Source organism: Saccostrea echinata, unplaced genomic scaffold (assembly GCF_033153115.1).
Source record: "Saccostrea echinata isolate AGI-Se365-2 ecotype Australia unplaced genomic scaffold, CSIRO_AGI_Sech_v1 ptg000016l, whole genome shotgun sequence".
Lineage (NCBI taxonomy): Eukaryota > Metazoa > Mollusca > Bivalvia > Ostreida > Ostreidae > Saccostrea > Saccostrea echinata.
The window spans coordinates 28,787,109-28,807,476 of record NW_026889765.1 but is presented as its reverse complement, the minus strand read 5'-3'; positions in this window follow the sequence as shown (position 1 = coordinate 28,807,476).

Below are 20,368 nucleotides of genomic sequence, written 5' to 3'. Positions count from 1 at the left end.
TGGAAGGAGATGAATTTTTATCTGAATTTGAGGCCAGCTGATTTAAATGACCCCACATTTCCTTTGATGTAGAACTATTTTCAATTACTGTCTTATAATATGTACATTTTGCATCATTAATTAAAGAGGTGACTTTGTTCCTCCAAATTCTAAAATTGTCCATGTCTCCCTGTTTATGGAATTGATCTCGTAAATTCCTAGCATCATTTATTTCTGGAGTCAACCATTTAGTGCGAAATTCTGATTTCACACGCTTTGTTTTAACTTTTACATGCTTATTAAGTTTAGAATTGAAAATTTCATAAAAACAGGTTAAGATGTCATTAGAATCATGCAGTAGATTTAATTCATCAAAATTTGCATTGTTTAAATCATGCAAAAACTCAGTTTCATTAAAGTTTTTAAAGTCACGATATTGTATTTCAATATGTTTGCCTTTGTGTTGCATGCTGTTAGATCTTAAGCTTCGGGTGGCACATATTGGATAATGATCAGACATTGCTACAGGGGGTACTAATATTTCACATATGTTAGCAGGGTGCGTAGTGTAGAAATGGTCAATGAGAGTTTTAGAGCTATTTGTAATTCTTGTTGGGGTGTTAATTAATTGTGTTAATTCCAAATCTACAATTGCAGATGACCAACTCTGTGGGGGGTCTTTGAGCATATCAATATTGAAATCACCTGCAATAATCACTTCCTGGTCGTCACAGCAGGTAGCACACTGCACTTCTCTAACAAAATCTTGTCTAATCAGGCAAATACCAGTGTCATTTCCACCTTCGATATTTTCCCTGACCAAAAAATGCTGATCGGCAGGGACCGCGTGTGTTCAAGTGCTAGTGACAATTTGTTTACCGTTAAGTTACAAATGGAGTTATTTCATCTGTGATGCATATTTCAATAAAAGGAAAATAGGAAGTAATTCTTTCGACATGTGCACATCCTTGTAGCGATAGCTGTATTTCAGGCAGATGGGTATAAAGCGTTCGACGCGTTTTCTCGGCATGCATGCATGCATGCATGTATTACTTCAATGCGTAAGTTGCGTAGTATGTGCTTATACCGTGTAGCATGCATAAAGCTCAACAGTACAGTGGGTTTTTTTTTGGGGAAAAATGCATGTGGTAGCTTCTTTATTGTTCAAATATATATGTAATGTATATCAAACATGCATTTGCCGATTTGATTTTTATGCATTGCATCAAAATTATTCAAAATTTATATATTCCTTTCCAGTTTTCAGTAAAATTCCTAGTTTTGGTAGGATTGTTAGATTTATTGCATATTCCAAAACTGCTTTATCGGAGATGTGTACAGGCCTACACGTTTTCTTTCAGTTCATAACGTGTTCCAAAACTTTGCTATCGGAGATGTGTACATGCCGACAGTCAGGCTAGAAAATCACTCAAGTGTAAAAAAGGCATCTGGGTTTATATAGCCGGTAAAATAAGTGAGCGAATCTGAAAGAAATATGGCGGAAAAGGGAGTGCGGGAATGAAATAAGTCGTACAAGGATGAAAATATCACATTTATAAGAGTTCATGTCAGCTTTAACTATGTCCAGGCATTTTCCTTGTTGCTGTAAACATGCTTCCATATATAATGATTCCACTTATGAGACAGTCTAGTGAACTTTTTCTATAAACCTTTGAAAGTTTATTCTTGCTCATTTATATAAATGTCATCAGCATTCACCTCCTCTTTTGTTGACATTTATTCATAATTTATAATACAGCAATGGTCTACTAAACGTATTTCATTTAGCATTCAGACTAAATGCTAAAGTTTGGGAACATTTTTAATACTGTTATTTCTCTTTTTTTCCATACCAATTGTTTATCTTTTTAGATAAGTATATTTATCAATGTATATGAACAATTGTTTTTAAAATATAGTCGTGATAATACTTAAGGAATGTCGTGAAGTTTTGTGCGAGTTATTGGTGTGTAAATCATACAGACTTGTCACGTAGGCATATTTCATGAGGCGCGCTATGCCTACGTGCATGTCTGTGTGACTTACACATCAATAATTCACACTAAACTTAAAAACATTCCTTATATTTACATTTCATATGTCCAAAAGCACAAAAGTATACTCAATGCTTGAATTATTCGCTGCCCTATATCGTTACATTTTTTATTAACGTCTCTGCAGCTCATTGTGACATCACTTTAGCGCGAGTTTCTCTGTGCATATTTCTACGCGTGAGTATACAGGAAAATGGCATTCGAATCAATTTCACAGCTTAGTAGAAAAATATAGCAAATGTAAATATATTTATGTATTCATCTTTCTTCCAGTTATATATATGGTAATCCTTTTCTCTGTGATTGCGACTTGAAAGGCTTTGTCAGATTTCTGAAATCAATGAGGGAATTGTACCTAGGCCATGATCCAGAATGTGCTTCTCCTGGCGTCTTGAAAGGAACACGCCTCACCAATCTATCAGTTTCAAACTTGACGTGTCTTCCCATTAATATTAGAACACTTCATAAAACTGACGCTGAGATAGAGACATCGTCCTTGACCTTGCCTGTCTGGGAAACTAGCTCTCTGACTCCGACATCTCCGAATGTTGATGTTGTTTTCACCACTTCAGAAGGAAATTATTGTAAGTTTATTCTAAAGTTTTACGGAATAATTGCACAAACAAATAAAAAAATTATGCAAATTGAACCAAAAATTTTTGAGAAAATTATAATGAATGTCATTTACTTCAATATTATTTTACTTATGAAATCAGTCCGTATTTAGATTAAACGTAGTTCATAAATTATGAGAATTTATGGGAAATAATTAATCAACATGTACGAGGGTTTTCCGTAAAGTTCGTGGACAAGCTAAAATATAAATAAAAGTTGTGTTATATGTATTTTTATTAGCATATTTATTATCCTTTACTAAATATGTGAATTATAAAATGTAAAATTTTATTCAGATTTAAATGTATAATTACAATTATGACTTTATTATTAGACTTGGGATGGTGACCCAGAGCACGGCAAAGTTTTAATTAAAAAGTTATTTATCACTTTACACATTTCATTTGTATTTTGTAAAATTCGAGGAAAATTTGGATGACTTTCGCATTATGACGTTGACAACAGTTTTAGCATCAAACCTGCAAAATTTGAATGTCTAAAGTTTCGAAATGGCGGAGAAATCGAGGTTAGAATCTATTAAGACAGGATCGTCGTTGTTCGAAAAAAGGGACGTTTTCGGAAAAGGTGGAGCAGAGAGCAATGATAAAATTTTGTGTATACATCGTAAAAACACCAACAGAGACCCATACATTCGTATATGAGGAATAAAAATTAATTTCTTTATCTACGAATACATATTGTTCCAAATTGAACATGTTTTTCAAAAAGAATGTTTGATAGTTAAGTATACAGGGTCAACGATTATGTTAAAACCGTAAAACATCGAAAGAAGATTATAAAAGTACATTATCATTAACAATTATAACCTTATACCTATGCAGTGTTAAGATACGTTTTATACTTTATATAATGCAATGAAAATGACAAAACCCATAAATTTTGTCCTAATCATGATTTATCTTGCAAGTTTAACATTCTTATAAATTATTGCCTCTGAAAAACGTTGACAGAAGATGGGAGATAAATCTGTATGTGATCGTCAACAATTTCGATTTTTTTATTGTTATACAAAAATATCGTTTATTTACAGTACAGAATTAGACATTGGAAATTAACATAAACTTTTTGTCGTTTGACTTACTTTGGTCGACTTAATTACTTAACACTCCAATTACGACCGTAAAACCATGCCAGAAGATCATAAAAGGTATATAAGTTCCGGTATGTTTGCTTTCATAAGAATCCACGCAATGGTAAGTATTAAAATTTTGATTATGCATCTAAAATGAACATTAACATTTTCATGTTTCTTGTACGACATATTTTTTTTTTAATTACAGAAGTATATTAGAAATGCTCATTTATGTTATTATTCATTTGTCGTAGACAAGATTACAATGACACCATTCAAGAAGTTTTTTTATTTAAAATCATACTGATTTTGTTTCTTTATTCTTATTTAACACTCACTGTGTCTACAGGACCCCAACTTTGACGACAAACGGTTTGCAACACGATTTCTCAATCGCTTCCTGCTATATTTCCAGAAACTGGATCTTTGTTAGAAGAGACTTTATCATATGTATACATGTAATTGTCAAAAACCTGAATTTTTCAAAGAGATTGTCAGAATATATAATTCTAAAATATAAAGTGAAATATATATGCAACATTTGAAAAAAGATATTGTAAACCTTGTTAGAAGCCGATATGATCTCAAAATATAAATGCTGTTGTGTAGTGTAATTTTTTTTTTCAAATGTATTTGTTGATTGATAATTCAAAGATTATAAATTTGTCTGTATGCAAATTATTTTTGGCACACCTTTAGCATATCGATGTATGAAATGGTTAGAAACTGTTGGAATTTCATCTTAAAGGATGTCTGGGATTTGGTAAAATAAAACACTTTAAAGATTTTAAGGGCATTAAATCTAGAAATTGTCTTTCGTTCCCATAATTTATTCATGTATTATTTAATTATTTTTATTATAGCTTCTTTCTTTGCGTTAAGTTGATGAACACACATATTCTGTCTTGAATTAAATGTCATTTTATTTTTACGACACTTTGCCAACATTTTTGAATAATCTGTCATAATTGTCCAATGTTCGCATTTAATCCATCAGATTTTGTTCAGAAAATTTAAGCAGAGGCGGTTGCTTCAATTACATCATATATCAGGTGGAAAATATATGTACACAAAGAAGTGTTATCTACCTTTCCATGAGAAGTGTTGAATATATGCATAGCCCCCCTTTTCTCAATTGATCGTGTTCGATTCTGTAATTTAAAAAAAACCCATTCCGACAAATATTTAAATTGAAATGATACTTAATATTTATATTGTTAGTAGATGAATAAATTAATGTCTCGACCGTTCATTTTCCATATGATCAATTACTGACCCATATAGTTTGTCGACATAAGCCACATGCAAGTAAAACAAACTACAAAAATACTTGAAATTGACGACATTTAAAAATCAAAATCAGCAAGCATCAAGCATTTAGTTAAAAAATGTGGAAAGTGGTATAAAAATAAATTTGGTTAAAACTCGTGTGAAAATTTGAAGAACAAAGGGTTTGATAAAAAAAAAAAACTAGCAAAAAATAATTTTTGTATTAATATTGTTGCCATAGAAACCCCCCTTTCAGATAGCATGTTTTGTACTTTAGTATAACACTAGAATTTATGGTTAAGTAAACACATTTTTATTACTTGTCATAAAAAAAAGCTTTTCAATTTATTTTTTATTCAATAAAATATCACTCTCATTTAACCACTGTTGATTATTGAAATTCTCTTTACCTTTTGATAAATACTAGTTTTTCGAGGTTAATTTTGCTTCAACAATCCAGTAAATTTTAAGCACTTTATGTAAAAACTACAACCACATTAAAGCTTATCAACATAAAATATGTATTTTACAGTGTTAGCTCTAAAAGAATAAAGGAAAAACCCATAGGCAACTTAAACATTTATGTAGGAAAACTAATTTAGATCTATAATTTTCTGTCACTTTAACTTCAAATTATCTCCATTTGGTACAGCTCTTTTAACACAGGAGTGAAAACGGTATTTTTTGTTTGTATTGTTTTCAATGCATGCACAGAAGACTGGCAGAAAATTACAAACTTAGAGCGGTCTTTTGGCGTCTTAATGGTTCTTATTACGGTAAGTAATTGAAATTTTTTACCCTTTTTTACAGCTGAAGAATGTATAGCATAAATTAATCATGCAGTAAAATATGTAACACTAGGCAAGTGTTTTAATATAGTTTGGTTTTGCATGTTTTAATAATTTAATTCTCATTGATTATATTAGTTTTTTGCATTTCATAAGTAAAAAAAAATTGAAGAGAGTTATTTTGAAATGTAAAATAGTTGGTTAGTCACATCATTGTATCCCAAATTATAGAGTCTAATTATAATGTCGTATTCACGGTATGTATTACCTTAGTCACTCCCCAGCTAATATTAATTGGTAGGGTACTGTAAATCACTTTTTATTCGCGATTACTTTATTTTCGAGTAATTACGCAATAAATTTATTCTCGCGTATATTTGTAATGTAAAGGATTACAGTAACCACAGTTCGCTAAAATTTTGTCTTTCTTATAAATAACGAATAGCTATATCGCGTAAATAAGGTGTCGCGAAAATATAGTGATCTACAGTAAATAAAAATTTATTATAGTAGATATATTTTTATTTACCATTTAAATATGTGAAAAATGGATTGACTTTTTTTTTATGTCGTCCGAAAAAAAATGAAAAGGGGAGGTACACTCTGTACTTAATATATTTTAGGAGAAGGGATTACTTTGGAAGTACTGCTATCATACAAATTTTTATAATGTAGTTATAATATAGTATATATACCACAGAAAAAATAAATAATGAATTCTTAAAATTTCACTTGTTGCTGATGTCATTCAGTGTTTACTTTTTAAAGAAAATTCACATTCAGCTAATATTTTCTCCAGTTCCACCGAACTAATTTAAGCTAAACCTGATTCAAACTTTAAGCATCCTTAGGTTTAAAGCATTTAAGTTAGATGAAATGAATAACTATACCCTACCCTTTTTTCTTGGAGGGGGGTGTTAATGGAAAGAAATGAAAAGGTAATTTAGTGTTTTGACAAACTTAAACCAGTTGACCTTTTTATTGCAAGTTTTTAAATTTAAAGAATCTAAAATCAACATGATCTCAATTTTTGAGTTGTGTACTTCTGTTTGTAGAATGAATTCAGCTTTTTGGAGCCAAAATCAGAAAGAAACAGAATTGGATGAGGAAAGAAAAGCAAAGCTATGGGCATATTACATATATATTTCGGATGTGCTGACATAGATTTAGACAGGGAAAAAACATGTTAATACATATAGTAAAAACTTAAACGTATTTTTAATAAAACAATTAACCATTGAGATTTCTTGGCATTTGATTTCAATAAACATGCTTTGCATAAATCATCATCGCAAGCCAAGGATTTTGTGTCCATTCTATTTTCCACAAATACCTGGGTTTGTGGAAATGGAATGAACACAAAACCTGTGGCGTGCCACGATGTGTTTTAATGGGATTTATTAGACGTTTTAAGTAGCTAGGTATAAAATTCTTGAAATACAGAATACATGGAAAACATATTACATCATCTATTTTGTTATATCCAAAAAAAAAAAAAAAAAAAAAAAAAAAAAAAAAAAAAGAATTTGTATAAATCAAATCACTTGATATCCAGACTTTAAGTTCAAATTTTAAAAGAATTAAAAACAAACAAATAAAACAAGCTCAACTTGAAACGATGCCTAATATATGACGGTAAAGCTATATAATATTATCACATTTTTATGTTCTCACTCTTTCAGAATTTTGAGAATACATGTATATCATTTCAGTACAGACCAGTTATGCTGGAAGTCGGTGAATAGTGATTACCCTCAGGGAGCCAGAAAACAGATCCATGCAATGTATTCATGAAAATGGGTCTAATAAAATGGGTTCAATCCAAAAGTAACAATCTTTGTATGTCTGTCAGCACCTTCTTGTTGATGTAAAACTAATAACTAATTAATTCTTGGCATGTAGATTCATAATTAGATAGTAGATGAATTTGAAACACATCTTTATTTTCTGCATTTTGAAGTATCATAGAACCAGGTCATTAAAGATCAATCAATTAATTTCAAAATTGTCAGAATGTTTTTGTAACAGATAAGAAAGAAGACTAGTTTAGCACAAAGCTTTTATATTTCATTTTAAAGCATGTTATGAAATACATTTTAAGGTCAAAGTCTAAGTTCAAGTTTTAGACATTCATAGATAGTCCTTCCAGATTTTTATTTTAGGTAGCTACCGAGGTCTTATCTGTATTGCAATATTGTTTTTAACTAGGACAGCAGGAGAATAAATTGTAGATTCAATACCAAAGGTTATGGTCATTCGCTGTACTTGACAGGCACGTAGCAGCCAGAAAAAATGACAAGCAAATTAAAAAAAGAAAATCCTCCGAACTCAAAAAGCCTATTTCGCGCGGAGGGGGGGGGGGGGTCTTCGGTAGGTTCCAACATCTTTTCACAACCAAATTTTATTAATACATTAATAAATCACCATATTTAACTATGCTACAACAAGAAGTGGGGGCGGGCAAATTTATCATCCTTTCAGTGAATTTAATTTCAATCGTAAAAGGTTATGTTTGGAAAAAATAAGGGGGAGGGGGGGAGGGGGGACTGCTGCCCGCCCCAACCCAAACCCTGGTACTACTTGAAATGGTTTTTACTTCAATTATTTTAGCGCTCATAGAGACTCTCTTTTCAGTGTCAGTATCCTAGTTTCACCAATGTTTGCATGTTTTGAAAGGCATTGTGTGATCATGATCATGTTAAATGAAAGACATTTCTTTCGTATTTGCCCCTGTGTCCATGTTCTCTGATTCTGTGACCTTGAGCACGTCATACCTAATAAACTAGAATTATTGTGAGCCAGCTCATATAATGAAACAACCCCCCTCCCGACTTCTGCTGTATAGTCCTTTAAACTATTGAATGACATGTTTTATTACAAAAAATATGGTCCAGACATAAACTTAACACCTTTCCTGCCAGTGCGCATATACATACCCCAATGGCTATAACGTATACTCAAGTCATAGGTAGTTAAACCTTTGTATTAAGCACAAACTTCCAATGTCTCTCCATTCGAAGTTATGTACCGAACATAAATAGTACACTTTTACTGCAGTGACCTTGAACATGCGAAATGTCCTTGAGTCAATTCAAACATGCCCAACTGATCTTTGGTCAAGGTCATGACAAACCCACATCTGTATTACCCAACAATAGTAAATTTATGAGTAAACTTTGATCGGAACCATTATAACCAACAATATAATGGACACTGTAGAGTCTTGTATTCAGTTTACTCCCGTCCCTTCAAAAAAGCTAATATATGCCAGAATGGCACACATTTTGACCTTTTATAACTTTTTTAGCTCACCTGAGCCAAAGGCTCAAGTGAGCTTTTCTGATCAAAATTTGTCCGTTGTCTGTCGTCGTCGTTGTCGTCGTCGGCGTCGTTGTTGTCGTAAACTTTTCACATTTTCATCTTCTTCTCAAGAACCACTGGGCCAATTTCAACCAAACTTGCCACAAAGTATCCTTGGGTGAAGGGGATTCAGGTTTGTTCAAATGAAGGGCCATGCCCTCTTTCAAGGGGAGATAATAAAGAATTAGTGAAAAATTAATAGCATCTTTTAAAAATCTTCTTGTTAAGAACCACAAAGCCAGGGAAGATGAAACTCATGTGGAAGCATCCTCAGGTAGTGTAGATTCAAGTTTGTTCAAATCATGACCCCCGGGGGTAGGGTGGGGCCACAATGGAGGATCAAAGTTTTACATAGAAATATATAGGAAAAACCTTTAAAAATCTTCTTCTCAAGAACAGCAAAGCCATGATGAATCATATTTATATGGAAGCATGCTCAGGTAGTGTAGATTCAAGTTTGTTCAAATCATGACCCCTGAGGGTAGGGCGGGGCCACAATGGAGGATCAAAGTTTTACATAGAAATATATAGGAAAAATCTTGATAAAAAAAAAATCTTCTTCTCAAGAACAGCAAAGCCCTGATTGGTCATATTTATATGAAAGCATCCTCAGGTAGTGTAGATTCAAATTTGTTCAAATCATGACCCCTGGGGGTAGGGCGGGGCCACAATTGAGGATCAAAGTTTTACATAGAAATATATAGGAAAAACCTTTAAAAATCTTCTTCTCAAGAACAGCAAAGCCATGATGAGTCATATTTATATGGAAGCATCCTCAAGTAGTGAAGATTCAAGTTTGTTCAAATCATGACCCCCGAGGGTAGGGCGGGGCCACAATGGAGGATCAAAGTTTTACATAGAAATATATAGGAAAAATCTTTAAAAAATCTTCTTCTCAAGAACAGCAAAGCCCTGATTGGTAATATTTATATGGAAGCATCCTCAGGTAGTAAAAGTTCAAATTTGTTCAAATCATGACCCCTGGGGGTAGGGCGGGGCCACAATTGAGGATCAAAGTTTTACATAAAAATATATAGGAAAAATTTTTAAAATCTTCTTCTCAGGAACAGCAAAGCCCTGATTGTTCATATTTATGTGGAAGTATCCTCAGGTAGTATAAATTCAAGATTGTTCAAATCATGACCCCCTGGGGTAGGGTGGGGCCACAATGGAGGATCAAAGTCTTAAATAGAAATATATAGGAAAATATCTTTCTGATGAAGAACTGCAAAGCCATGATTAGTCATTTTGATATGGAAGCATCCTCAGGTAGTGTAGATTCAAGTTTGTTAAAATGATGACCCCCGGGGATAGGGATGGGCCACAATGGGGTGTCGAAAATTTTACATAGGAACAAATAGGAAAATATCCTCTTCTCAAGAACTGCAAAGCCATGATTAGTCATTTTGATATGGAAGCATCCTCAGGTAGTGTAGATTCAAGTTTGTTAAAATGATGACCCCCGGGGATAGGGATGGGCCACATTAGGGTGTCGAAAATTTTACATAGGAACAAATAGGAAAATATCCTCTTCTCAAGAACTGAAAATCATGTTTAGTCATTTTGATATGGAAGCATCCTCAGATAGTGTAAATCAAATTTGTTCAAATGATGACCCCGGGGGTAGGGTGGGGCCCAATCGGGGATCGAAAGTTTTACATAAGAACATGCAGAAAAAATATTTCTTCTCAAGAACAGAAAAGCTATGTTTAGTCATATTGATATGGAAGCATCCTCAGGTAGTGTAGATTCAAGTTTGTTCAAATATTGACCTCTGGGATAGGGAGGAGCCACAATGGGGGATCAAATTTTTACAAAGGATTATATGGGGAAATTTTTTCAAAATTTACTCAAGTACAACAAAGCCATTTGTTATATTGACATGAAAGCATCATCAGCCCCCCCCCCCCCGGTAACCTTTTCAATACTGAACTGATTTGTGGTTTTGCCTAGCCAATGTGCTCAGGTGAGCAATGTGGCCCATGGGCCTCTTGTTTCTACTATAGTTGCACATCATTTTTTTCTTATAGATATGACATATAGATGACCCTAATAAGAGCACAGCATTAATTTTTCTAGCGGTGGATGTAGATTTGTGTATATAGTGATAAACATAAGTAATTTCCAAAATTTATAAGCATTGATGTCATGTTCTTTTCCAGTTGTCATGGCAACAATATCACTTCAAAAATAAGGTAATTTGTTCTTTCAACAAATAAGGTAATCAAAATACCTAATCTTATCACGTACAGAAATCATATTCATAGAAAAATGGCTAAAAATCATTGATTTTTATAAGGAATTTTGAACCACTAAGGAAATGGATTTCCTTGGATACCATCCCTTAATATGTCCAAAATTATATCTTTATTCTTTTTGAGCATTAGGTGGCATCAATTATACACCATAAGCTTTTGAAAAAATAAATTGCTGACTTTCCCTGAAATACTCGATACTTGCTGATTTTGACTCTTGAAAACAATGCTTTTAGAGGGAAAAGGTTCTATTTCTTGTAATTGTAGCCTTAATTCTTATTCATTATATTGAAATTCAAGGAAAACTTCTTACTGTCTTAAAACAGTTATACCCGCATGTACATTTTTGCCTCTAAATGACATGGGTAACTAGTGAAGAGGCAAGATTATTAATTCAATCAAATTGAACATAAAAGGCTTAGGTGACCATGGGTCTCTTAAATAAACTTTTCATAAAATTAGAATTTAATAAAGCGCATATTTTCTTTAAAATAAAAATTACCCGTTACATGTATACGGTATATCATGGCTTCAAATAATACTCTTAAAGATAAAAAAAAAAGACTGAATCAGAAAAAAAAAATTATTCGTCAGTATTTCAGAAAGATATTTGTCAATATATTTTTTCCTTTACATTTCCTGAACAGTGGTCTCATAAAGCTTTTTTTTTTCTTTCGGAAATTAGCATAATACTTGACAATTTGTATTTCTTATTCTACCACCATTGCATAGATTTTCTAAATGAGAGCATAATTAGTCATCTTTCAATTCTTTACATTTCTTTAAAATTTTGAATTAAAAGATAAAATGCTTAATGAACTGATTCTCTTACACTTATCTACATGTATGTGTAAATTGTGAATACAATTCTTTTTTTCTAGATTCTATCAAAATTATATAGTAACCTTCCAAACTGATAAGATTGATTTTATGCAAGAAAGATTGCAAGTTAGCTTAAGAGTTTGAATTATTTAATCATTGTATAACATAATAAAACAACAATGGTTGTGTCCTTTTTGGTGACTAGCGTACTCCTTGGATAGCTAGAATATAGTATTGACCCCAAAAGCAGCAATATATATATATATATATATATATATATATATATATATATATATATATATATATATATATATATATATATATATATATATATATATATATATATATATATATATATATATATATATATATATATATATATATATGTATCTATCTCTCTATCTCTCTCTCTCTCTCTCTCTCTCTCTCTCTATCTATCTATCTATCTATCTATCTATCTATCTATCTATCTATATATATATATAAGGGGTGGTAATTTGTAACTGATTAACGGATTAATCGGTCGGACCGATGGTAATCGGTTAGAAAGCCTGTAATCGGTAAGTCAAAAAAATAAAATATATTGAAATTGAACGCAATTTTCTTAAAATTCAATTTTTAGGAAAAAACATAAAGGTTGATAATTTAGCGCTTTCACATACATGTATCTACTTTAGCTGATTTGGAGGTAAACAAATCTCGCCAGATGGAGAGATTGGGGTAATAGATAGTTTTCAGTAGGCCCAAATTAGCAAGAGTTTTTCCCGTTGGCCGCCATATTGGAGGTCAACATGCTCATATTCCTTCATTATTCAACCAACTTTAACTTTAACTATTGTGGGGTAAGAAGCATTGTTTTTCTCAAAAACATGCATTTGTTAAAGCCTCCTTTATTTCATAATTTTTATTCTATAAAGATTTTCCCCCAAATTTTTCTGCGACACCCTCTTAGATTTGGTAAGACAAAGAGGAAAAATTACTATGTTGACCACCAAGATGGCGGCCAAGGGAAATAACTCGGAGAGAAAATACGTCATATGAAAACTATCTATTGGTCAGTTGGTGAAAAGTAAATTACCGTTCAAACACCCACTCTCCTATAATTTTTAATGATATTAATTAAATCACCGTTGATTATTGTGAATTGATACGTCTATCTCGCAGTTATCTATCAAATTATATAGTTTCTGTCAACATTTACGAAAACCAAACACATTAATGTCGACCGACCGACGACCGACTTGACAAACCGTCTGCTGATGGTCGGACGATGATCGAGGGTTGGTCGACGGACTTATTCAACTTTGCAAAACTGTTTTTTTTTTAATTAAATATTCTAATTACTACTGAAGAACCATATATGTTTGCTGTCTTTGATAAGAATCCATTGGTAAATATTGTTAAACATTACACATTTTACAGGTTTAAATATCTATTGAAAATTAACATTGACATTGTCCTTTTGTTATACTTCTTTTTTTTTTTTTTTGGTAAGTGTATCAATTAGTGTTTTATGGAATTGCTTTAAAATATATCGAAGATATCGTCTTAATTAAGGCCATATATGTACTTAAATGTATCTGTTTTCTTTTTTTCAACTGTCTACAAGATCAAACATTTGGACATCAAATAGGTTGAGAAGGATTTATTTTGGTAATTCACTTCTGCAATATCTTAAAAAGTCTGGGTCTAGAAAATTGCAATACTTGTACCTGTATTTGTAACTGTCACAATGATTATCAGAATATTCACAATGGAGATATAAAAGAAAGGTATATGTAACTTATGATGAAATGTAAATCTTGATTGAAGTTGACATAACCTTAAATTATGAATAGTGTTCTGCTTTTTAAATTATTCATGTATATTATATATAAATAATGTTCTGTTATTTAAATTATTCATTTATATATTATACATAAATGGATTTAAAAATTCTAATTTGTCTATGCGAATTCATTTGCTTATTCAAAACTGGCGGCCGCTGTCTGTCATCGTATTCAGGCCATAGGAGTTCAATCTAATAGGGATTCTGGGTCTTGGTAAAATACAACCACTTTAGAACCTCTAATATTAAGTCTAGGAATGTGCTCACATTTATTTACTTGATTTAGTGTAGATGTGTTTTGTAGGTAAATGGACTTATTCTGTCTTGAATTTAAAAGTTTTATTTTATACCTTGACATTTGAACTACATTTTTGCAGGATTTGTTATAGAAGGGGCTGAATGACTGATTTGAGCGTTGTGGCCCATGGGGCTCTTGTTTTAACTGTTTTATAAAGATCTGTAACGATTTTTTCTGAATTGAATAAATTGAATAAAAAATACTTTTATTATATCAATTACAAGCTTTATATCCCAAATGTCGCCACTATGTACCAAATCTCGAAATGAAATTTATGTTTATTTCTCTGGGATAATTATGGCTAATTCAATCTGTAACTTAAAGAAAATTTATGACCAAATGATTCCTTTTCACTCACAACCACATGTTCATACTTATCGTCAACTAACAGGGCAATAAATTATTTCAATGATTCTTTTCACATCTCCATGTCATGAACAGGTGCTCAATAAGGGAATAAATTATATAAATCCTGATCATGATGTCAGTTTTGGAAAGACTTACATCAGGTATGTTAGTTATGCCAGAGGTCCCCCTTTTACTCTAATTAGACAAGCAGCAATAAAAAACAAAAATGTTTTAATTCAAATTGATTAAATGAAACCTTATCATTTAAGTTAGGTAATATATTCTGATAATACATGGGTTTTTTTTTTCAAAAAATGATACACCCCGAATGGATTAAACAGTTATGAAATTCATTTTGCATATCATATACATGAATTTCTGTAAAATGAAGCTGGGTAGGAGGTGTCCGGGTTTTCATGTGCTAAATTATTTTTCATAGTTAATCTTTTGCATTGGGTTGTCACATAAAGCCAACAGAATAAGATCCTGGAATTCGATGTTAGAGAGAATCTAAACGATTTTTTTTTCTGCACGGCTGTATCCTTATACAAATGACACAAATCCTTAGACTTGCACTTACATGTATGATATGATTTTTAGGTCACCTGAGTCACTCAGGTGACCTATTGCTATCCGTTTTTGTCTGTCGTCGTGCGTCGTCCGTGAACATTTTCAGTTTCTTCTCTGAAACTGCTTAACCAATTTCAACCAATTTTGGCATATAGCATCTATGGGTGAAGGGAAAAAAATTGTGAATTTCATGGTTCCTCCCCCCCCCCGGGCCTGAGGGGTGGAGCTAAATCACTAAAATTAATGCGATCTTTAAAAATCTTCTTCTTTACTCCTGGACATCAAGGAGTCAAACTGTTGATATGATTGTAATAACTATTAAGCCCTCTATCAAAATTGTGAAATTCATGGACCCAGGGTCAGGGGCTCTGGTGCTAGGGTGGGGCTATAGAGATCATATAGTGAAAGTGCATTAATTCTTTGAAAATTTTCTTCTCTCTCATGGGTATTAAATAAACTAAGTTCATAGTTATGTTGATCAAGGCTGCCTCTTCCAAAATTGTGAATTTCTTGTTCATTGGGTCAGGGGTTCTGGTGTCAGGGTGGGGCTGTATTGATTAAATTTTTCTTTGCTCTTGGGTATTAAAAAACGAACAATGTATATACATGTAGTTATGATGAGGAAGAGTGCCTCTTCCAAAATTGTGAATTTTATGGCCCCTGGATCAGGGGTTCTGGTTGGTGCTAGGACAGAACTTTATTAATTATATAGTGGAAATACATTAATTCTTTGAAAATCTTCTCTGCTCCTGGTGTCAAATAAACTAACTATGTACATAGTTATGATGGGCAAGAGTGCCTCTTTCAGGGGTTCTGATAATATGGCGGGGCTCTATTGATTATATAGTGAAAATGCATTCACTCTTTGAAAATCTTCTTCTCTGCTCCTGGGTAGTATTTAATTATTTAAAAAAACAAAGTTCATGGTTATAATAAGCAAGGATGCCTTTTCAAAATTGTGAAATTCATGGCCCCAAGCGTCAGGGGTTCTGGTGAAAGGGGAGGGGGCTCTATTGATTATATAGTGGAAATGCATAATTTCTTTCAAAATATTTTTTATACTCCTGGTTATAAAGCAAAGAAACAATTGTATAGTTATGATGAGTAATGGTGCTTTTAGAAAATTTTTAAAACTTGTGGTCCCAGGAGTTCTGGTGTTTCTCCGAGGGGGGGATATATTGATAATAGAGTGAAAATATGTGAATTCTTTTAAAATTTTCAACTAATTGCATAGTTATGATGATGAGGGACCTCTTTTAAATCTGTAAATTTCATGACCCTGGGTCATGGGTTCTGGTGTGGGTAGGGATGTGTTAAATCTGTAGTGAAAATGCGTTATTTTTTTGAAAATCTTCTCTTCTCCTGGGCATATTGAAGGCAAACAGAGTAAAACTTTTAATAACCAAGGGGATTTTTACCAGAAATATGTGTTCATCAGGATCATATAGTCAGGTGTTCTGGTCCTGGCCAGGGCTCTATTAATTTGTATTCTACTGAGCGAAGTTATTCCCCTTTGCCATTCAGCTTTGATAATTAATCACTGTAAATAATGTATTTGAAAGGTTAATAGAATAAGAGAATTATGCAAGAACATTTATTGTTTAATACAAAAAATACTTTCATAGTTTTAATGATCAGGTAGACTTGGAAATAATAAATGAATAAAAATGAGACAAAACTAACTTATCTTTTTGAATGTTCTTCAAGGGCAAGAGAGGCCAATGTGAGAGGTAAAGATATGAGCTTTAAAAATAGATATTTTGTTAATAGTCTGCATGGTAATAGTGATAAATAGGAGACAGATTAGCTATTAGACCAATTATTTTGTTGATCATAATCATACTTTGGGCAACAAAGCTTCATTTATCAGTTTATGGATACTCTAAATTGTTGTACTCAGGTGACCGTTATAAGGCTCTTAGGCCTCTTGTTTTTTTTTGTTTTGTTTTTTTTTTTTTTGTTTTTTGTTTTTTGTTTTGTTTTGTTTGTTTTTTTTTTGTTTTGTTTTGTTTTTTGGGGGGGTGGGTGGGTGTTTTAGAAGAATTGTAAGCCCTGGATACTTTTCAATGTGGATTGTTTGTTGCGCAGCAAAAGTTTGATTTAGCTTGACGCTTTCACCAGCATATTTATTTTTTTTTTTATGATTGAATGATTTTTAGCTCTCTGATTCGCTGAATTCATTGGCTGAAACATTTTAGAAATCACGAAAAGTCAAATTCATTTTGCATCCGACCATCCGATTGAATACCGTTTGATTTATCTATATTCTATCAAAAATACATAGTAACCTTCCTAATTGATTAGACTGATTTTATGCAAGAAAGATTGAAAGTCAGCTTACGAGTTTGCATTATTTAATCATTGTATCACATAATAAAACAACAATGGTTGTTTACTTTTTGACGACTAGCGTACTCCTGGATAGCTGCGGAGCAGTCACATTAACTCCCAGAAACACCGATAACTTTAAATATTTAGAAGTCGGCCAATATTGTCGCCCGATCATCGAGCGCTGAGCTTGACCTTTTGCGAAAGTGGGTACTCAGTACCCACTTTCGGTGGGCACTCAGTACCCACTTTTTTTCAAGTGGGTACTGAGTGCCCACCGCCTATTTTGACCGGGTTAGGGGGGTCCCAGGTGGCAACTCGGGGTGTGGGGCAGTAGTACTCCACCAGGGGAACATTTTGGGGTACTTTCGGAAACTCTGTCCCCACCCCTCCGGACGGGAGGGGGGGTCCAGAGTGAAAATCCGGGAATTTTCAAAGTCGTTATTTCGTAATGTGTGAGGTGTCATTAGATTCGTATTGACGAGTAGATTACAGATATATAATTTTTTTCCGGTGGGACATCCGGTTCGTCCGGAAGTCGGGTATGAAAGTCCGGAATTTTCGTACGCCGAGTGAAAAATACAGGTTTTTCGACTATAAATCTTTTATTTATAGAGCTAGGTAAAAGTTTTTTATATCATTTTCTTCGTCTCAGTGAGACAAAGAATTATATCTAATCAGATTTATTGTAACTTAAAAAATAAAAATTTTATGGACTTATTTAATGTAATTTTGGACAGAAATTTTTCACGCGTTTGAAAAACATACTCATAAGGGTATAAATTTTTTATTTATAGAGCTAGGTAAAACTTTTTTATATCATTTTCTTCGTCTCATTGAGACAAAGAATTATATCTAATCAGATTTATTTTATCTTGAAAAATAAAAAAGTTACCTCCAAAAAACCTTTAAAATTAAGGTCAATCTTAAAAGTGGGTATTCAATACCCACTTAAAGATGGGTATTCAATACCCACTATGCTAAAAATATATTATTTATTGACCTACAACCAAATTCTTTATATCATTTTCTTCGTCTCGTTAAGACAAAAAAGAATATGTAATCAGATTAATTGTAACTTAAAAAATAAAAATTTTATAACCTAAATAGTGTTATTTGGACTTAGAAATCTTTCTGGACTTCGTCATTTTACTGTATAACTTTTTTGTACCTTTTTGAACTTAGCCATTTTCTGGTGTAACTAAAAGATAACTTTTCTGGACTTTGTCATTTTACTGTATAACTTTTTTGTACCTTTTTGGACTTAGCCATTTTCAGATGTAACTAAAACATAACTTTTCAGGACTTTGTTATTTTTCTGTGTAACTTTTTTGTACCTAATTTGGACTTAGTCATTTTGCAGAATGACTACTTAGTTAAACTGAATATTTTTTTTTTTTTTTTTTTTTTTTTTTTACCATACACCTAAATTAAATTTTTTTTATATAACTGTTGAAATTTAATCATATAAAATATTAAATAAGCATAATTATATTAGTATAGTAATACAGTTTTACATACCTGTAATATCTACAGAGGATTATATGAATAAAAAGGTGGGGATGATTAAGGGCTACATAAAGGTACCACTGTTTATATGCAGAATTTTCTTTATCTAAAAATTATTCATATAATGAATTGCATTATATACTGCTATTACTTACGCAGACATTTATTTTTCTGTTTTGTGGTGAGTTGAGATTTTTTTTTTAAAAGAAAAAGGGGGGCTTCTTAGACATCTTTACTACCAATGTTTTACTCATCCATTGCAGTCCACAGCCACATCCACTGTTAAGTTCAACAGAAGAGATGTGAAGTTGAGACTTGTAGTAAATTACATCTGAAGTTGGGAATAAATCTCTCTCTAAATCTGAGTCTCTCTCTCTCATTAATAAATATTGTTGTTTAATTAATATTTGTCTTGTAAGTACTAGTTTCATCTAAAGTTGGGAATAATCTCTCTCTCTCTTTCTCTCTCTCAGAAAATACGTATTATATAGATTTCATGTTTTGTAAATTATATGCATGTACATCTTAAGGTGGAATAATTTCCCTAATTCTGGAGAAATATAAATGTTCAAGAGATATAAACAGTGGTCAAATGTTATAATCTCATGAAGTCATTTAATATTTTGCACAGATTTTTCTTCGTGTGCAAAACAGTGTTAATTTCCCCATTGTTTTCTCGTGACACAGGTGTTTGTACTAGATGACCTTTTTGGCCTACACTTCGTAAATTTCAGCTTGTGTATTACGCAATGGTACAATTTTACAAGGGTTGTTTGAAATCTAAAGTAAATCAATCGTAATAAGGGTGGCTAGAAAGATAAACAACAACATACAGTGTGTGTATGTTCATTTATTAACAGATATTACGATGTTGGGAATAAAGACTGCCAGTTATATTAAGATTTTAGCAGAAGACTAGGACATGTGGATTTTATTATTTGCCTGATTAAATAACCCAGTTTTACTAGTTATTTTCATAAATAAATAAAATATTAAATTCAAAATGGCGGCAACGACACAAATATGGCGGCCCCGACGTCCGTTTTGTCCGTTTTGTTGGAACTCTGTTTCAAAATTTTAACACCAACTGGCTTTTTAATATTTAAGATAAGTTTCAAAATACACAATTATGTTTATTTGGATTTAAAATAAATTAATTATGAATTATTTATTTATTTATTTTCAATCACGTGACTTATTCTAAGTCTCTGATTGGTCAACAACAGAGCGCGGATTTTTTTCATGGACGATT